Genomic DNA, 5,214 nt, shown 5'->3' on the forward strand with positions numbered 1-5,214 from the left:
GACTTTAGCTTTGGACTGTTCACAAGTAACTAGTTACTAAATTTAAACCTAAATGTGTGCATGATGCACTTTTAAAAACATAGTAAGTGAGTGAGTACTCAGTGAAGTCGCTCATTGTGTCCGACTCTTTGCGACCCCATGGACTGTAGCCTACCAGGCTCCTCCGTCCATGGGGTTCTCCAGGCAAGAGTACTGGAGTGGGTTGCCATTTCCTTCTCCAGGGGATCTTCCCAACCAAGGGATTGAACCCTGGTCTCCTGCATTCCAGGCAGACGCTTTAACCTCTGAGCCACCAGGGAAGTCTCTATTTCATAGTCAATCAAATTTAAATTTGCTGCCTTGAATGGATAAGAAATGGATGATACTAAAGCAGGAGTTCACAGAATCACACACAGTTGCCTAGACCTATGTCTATCACCCACCACATCTGGTGAAACAAAATTTGAGAGTCACTGATTTCAGGCAATTTATGGCTTTATAAAGCTTTTTTTTTTTTTTTTAATCAAGACCTATTTTGCTTGCTTAGTTTTGTGTTTAGGAAGATTTTTGTTAGTTATTTTTCATTATAAAGTTTTTGTCTATTAATTCTAATAATTGTTGTAGGGGAATTTAGTCATTTAAAACTTAAGCAGTTTAGCACTGATTTTTTTTTTTCTTTACTCTTGGGGAAAAATAAGTAATGAAGTATATTTTTAAACTACTGTTATAAAGTAATAGTTATGGCTTCCAAGTAAGTCCTTCAGAAATCTGTATGTTTATCAAAAACAAGCTTTTATACTAAACCAATATGTGAAATATGGAGGGCTCACAGAGATTATATAAGAAATTATACCAGGTTGATGTTTAATGTTGTTCAAGTGAGGTCATAGAATTATGAGTGCCATCATCACTGCCAATCACAGAAGCGATTACAAAGAGCCACAGAACACTTCTCTCTTGGAAGCAATCTACGTGGTTGTGAGAACAACAGTCTGGGTCCTCATCATAAATATGAGACGTCTAGTTCAAATATATGAAAAAGGAACTGAACTACAGGCATAAGGCTAAAATCAGTTTGGTGAAATCCAAATATTATGTAATGTTCATCTACGTAGAAAATAAAGAAGTAGAACAATTGTTTGACAGTAGGTGTTAGCATCTGGAAATCTGTGTCTTATTGCCTACATATTTTAAGATAATTAAATATTAAGCTTTATTGTGATTGTGGCGACTGCCTAGTATATTAATATTATTAAGTACTATGTGTTTCTTAGGCGCAGTTCTTACTTATCAGGAGCTGGCCTACTCCCATGTTTGAAGATAAGGCTCAGTCTGTTATCTTTCATAGATTCTTAACTGTTCACTAGCCCATTCTTCCTGAGAGCTGTGGCAAAGAATCATCAAGCCCTGAGTAAAAATAAAATAACTCACAGTGAGTGAGTGAGTGAAAGTTGCTCAGTCATGTCTGACTTCTTTGCGACCCCATGGATTACATGGTCCATGGAATTCTCCAGGCCCAAATACTGGAGTGGGTAGCCTTTCCCTTCTCCAGGGGATCTTCCCAACCCAGGGATCAAACCCAGGTCTCCCACATTGCAGGCGGATTCTTTATGAGCTGAGCCACAAGGGAAGCCCAAAAATAACTACAGAGAACATAGTAGAAAAATATAAATAGAAACAATATACATTGCTAAAAAGAACCCAATATTTTTCATGCCATATAGACGGTTTATGCTAATCAATATTCAGTAAATCTCCTTCTTATTGGCTATTAGTGATTCATTTGGATAAATTTTACTTATAAACATGAATCAACCCTGAATATTCATTGGAAGGACTGATGTTGAAGCTGAAGCTCCATCTGATGTGAAGAGCTGGGAATAATTGAGGGCAGGAGAAGAAGAGGGTGACAGAGAATGAGATGGTGGGATGGTATCACCAATTCAATGGACATCAGTTTGAACAAACTCTGGGAAATAGTGAAGGACAGAGAAGCCTGGCATGCTGCAGTCCATGCCGTTGCAAAGAGTCATACAACAGCAATCATTAAACAATTGTTTCTTCTGTTGAATACATCCCACAGATCTTGAGAAACTGGAACAACAAAACATCTTTTAAGCATAAAATACAAGATCTATGTATTCTAGTTTGGAGAGAATATATATACATATTTTAAATTTTTACCAATTTATGCATTCTAAAAAGCAAAGTATGCATATGTATTTATTCAGAAAAATACTAAAGAGTAAATTGTATCTTATGTATATTCTGATCTCAACACTGGTCCAAGAAACAGAACTTACATTAAAGAGAATTTACTGAATAGTGGAAGAGAATTGTATTTAATTGAAATCTGGTCTTCTGGGGGAGAAATCTGTTTTCAATCATGATTTGCCTTATCTCTTGTACTTCTTTACATAATCATCTAGAAGTTTAAAAACTGCATAACATGGAATTAATTATGGAATTGATTATTAAAATTAGCTATTTTAATAGCTGACTAGGAGACAAAACTACAAGATATTTGTATAAGATAGCTGACTACAACACAGACAAGCTGACTACAAGACTACAAGATATTTGTATAAGATGAAGATTCCTAATTGTTGGACAGCTGTCATCATGGGATTTATTCAAATAGCTCACCAGCCCAAACCAAAAGCATCTGCAAATTAACACACACACACACACATGCACATTGGCATACTCTCACACATATCTGTAATAGATTATTCCAGATTACTCAAAAAGCCTATTTCCCAGACCAACTTCACATTAAAATCAGAAAATGGAACTTTTACAATAAATCAATATATGAAGCCTACTCATAACAAGTGAATTAGATTAACTAATAGTAGGTTCCAGGAATCAGTATTTATTCAAAGCTCTCCAGTTGATTCTAGTGTCATGACAGGTTCCATTGGCCATTAGTATCAACACTACTTATTTATAATACATTTGTATGTATATACAGATAGATATAGAAATATATGAATGTATATAATATTTAAAACCTGTGTTTATGTGTCTATATATTTAAAACATATATTTATATAATAATAAATTATTAAAACATGCATTATTACTCTTTTAATCCCATCCCTTAAGGAACTAGGCTAATCATTAATCTTTTTACTTCTATATACATATTCTGTAACCTCTCTCACAATTTTTATTCCAGTATCCCATAGCCTATTCCAGTATCAATAGCCTATTTTTATATGGATGATAAACCTATAGTTCTTTTTCTGAATCTATATTAAGGGACTTTTCTATTTTCAAAAGATTTTTTATTTTTTATTTTTTTAAATAAAGTAAAATAACAGATATTTTCATATGTTAGATTTATTTATTACTCCTTTGATCAATAATATTATTATTAACTCTCCTGATAGGAAAAATCACTGATAGGAAGCATCGGTTTAATCTTATATAAAAGTTGCTTATAGTTATGTAAAGATTTTCTTTACCATCAAGTTTTTTCAGTAAAATTATAATAATGATGATAAAACATCAAAAAATAATGCATTCCTATCATAGGACACTTGACTGGTCCATCATTTGACAAATATGCTGCCCTTAATACCTCATGTAAGAAGGAAATTAGCAAATAACAACAAAGAATATAAAGAAATAACTATAAATTCAACATTCACTTACATGAAATTTCTGTTGCACATAAGACTATATTTCAGAATTTTACTTTTGCAAGATTATTCTGTTTAAATTGTCTTCAAAATGTATTTTGATTTATGTTGTACTGTCATGAAAAAAATTGTCCTGCCATGAGATTGTAGCTCAAAGGCTGTGCCTGTGTGTGTGTCTCATGACTTAGCAAATGTTTTAACTTTATAAAGTTTCAGTTAAGTTCAGTTGCTCAGTCGTGTCTGACTATGTGACTGCAGATAATGAGGCCTTCCTGTCCATCACCATCTCTCAGAGTTTACGCAAACTCATGTCCATTGAGTTGGTGATGCCATCCAACTATCTCATCCTCTTTTGTCTCCTCCTCCTGCCTTCAATCTTTCCCAGCATCAGGGTCTTTTCCAGTGAGTCAGCTCTTTGCATCAGGTGGCCAAAGTATTGGAGTTTCAGCTTGCACATCAGTCCTTTCAATGAACACCCAGGACTGATCTTTAGGATGGACTGGTTTGATCACCTTGAATTCAAAGGGAGTCTCAAGAGTCTTCTCCAACATCACAGTTCAAAAGCATTAATTCTTTGGCACTCAGCTTTCTTTAGAGTCCAACTCTCACATCCATATATGACTACTGGAAAAACCATAGCTTTGACTAGCAGGACCTTTGTTGGCAAAATCTCTGCTTTTTAATATACTGTCTAGGTTGGTCCTAACTTTTCTTCCAAGAAGCAAGCATCGTTTAATTTCATGGCTCTAGTCACCATCTGTAGTGATTTTGGAGACAAAAAAAATAATAAAGTTTGTCGCTGTTTCCACTCTTTCCCCATCTATCTGCCATGAAGAGATTGGACCATGTGCCATGATCTTAGTTTTCTGAATGTTGAATTTAAGCCAACTTTTTCACTCTCCTATTTCAATTTTATCAAGAGGCTCTTTAGTTCTTATTTGCTTTCTGCCATAATGGTGATGTCATCTGCATATCTGAGGTTATTGATATTTCTCCTGGTAATTTTGATCCCAGCTTGTGCTTCATCCAGCCTGGTACTTTGCATGATGTACTCTGCATATAAGTTAAATAAGCAGGGTGACAATATACTGCCTTGACATACTCCTTTCCGGATTTGGAACCAGTCTGTTCAATGTCCAGATCTAACTGTTGCTTCTTGATCTGTATACAGATTTCTCAGGAGGCAGGTCATGTGATCTGGTATTTCCATCTCTTTAAGAAATTTTTAACAGTTCATTATGATCCTCACAATCAAAGACTTTGGCATAGTCAATAAAGCAAAGTAGATGTTTTTCTGGAACTCTCTTGCTTTTTCAATGATCGAACAGGTGCTGCCAAGTTGATTTCTGGTTCCTCTGCCTTTTCCAAATCCAATTTGAACATCTGGAAGTTCACAGTTCACATACCGTTGAAGCCTAGTTTGGAGAATTTTGAGAATTACTTTGCTAGCATGTGAGATGAATGCAATTGTGTGGTAGTTTAAGCATTCTTTGGCGTTGCCTTTCTTTGAGATTGGAATGAAAACTGACCTTTTCCAGTCCTGTGGCCATGGCTGAGTCTTCCAAATGTGCTGACATATTGAGTGCAG

At 35.1% G+C, this 5,214-nt stretch overlaps 1 non-coding gene across 1 annotated transcript; it reads right to left on the reverse strand.

Moving 5' to 3' along the window:
- Window positions 1-227: 227 nt before the first annotated feature.
- TRNAS-GGA (transfer RNA serine (anticodon GGA)) lies at window positions 228-299 on the reverse strand. The gene has a single exon. It is a non-coding gene; the product is annotated as a tRNA-Ser (tRNA).
- Between the last annotated feature and the right edge of the window lie 4,915 nt (window positions 300-5,214).

This window comes from Budorcas taxicolor, chromosome 22 (assembly GCF_023091745.1).
Source record: "Budorcas taxicolor isolate Tak-1 chromosome 22, Takin1.1, whole genome shotgun sequence".
NCBI classification, from domain to species: Eukaryota; Metazoa; Chordata; class Mammalia; order Artiodactyla; family Bovidae; genus Budorcas; species Budorcas taxicolor.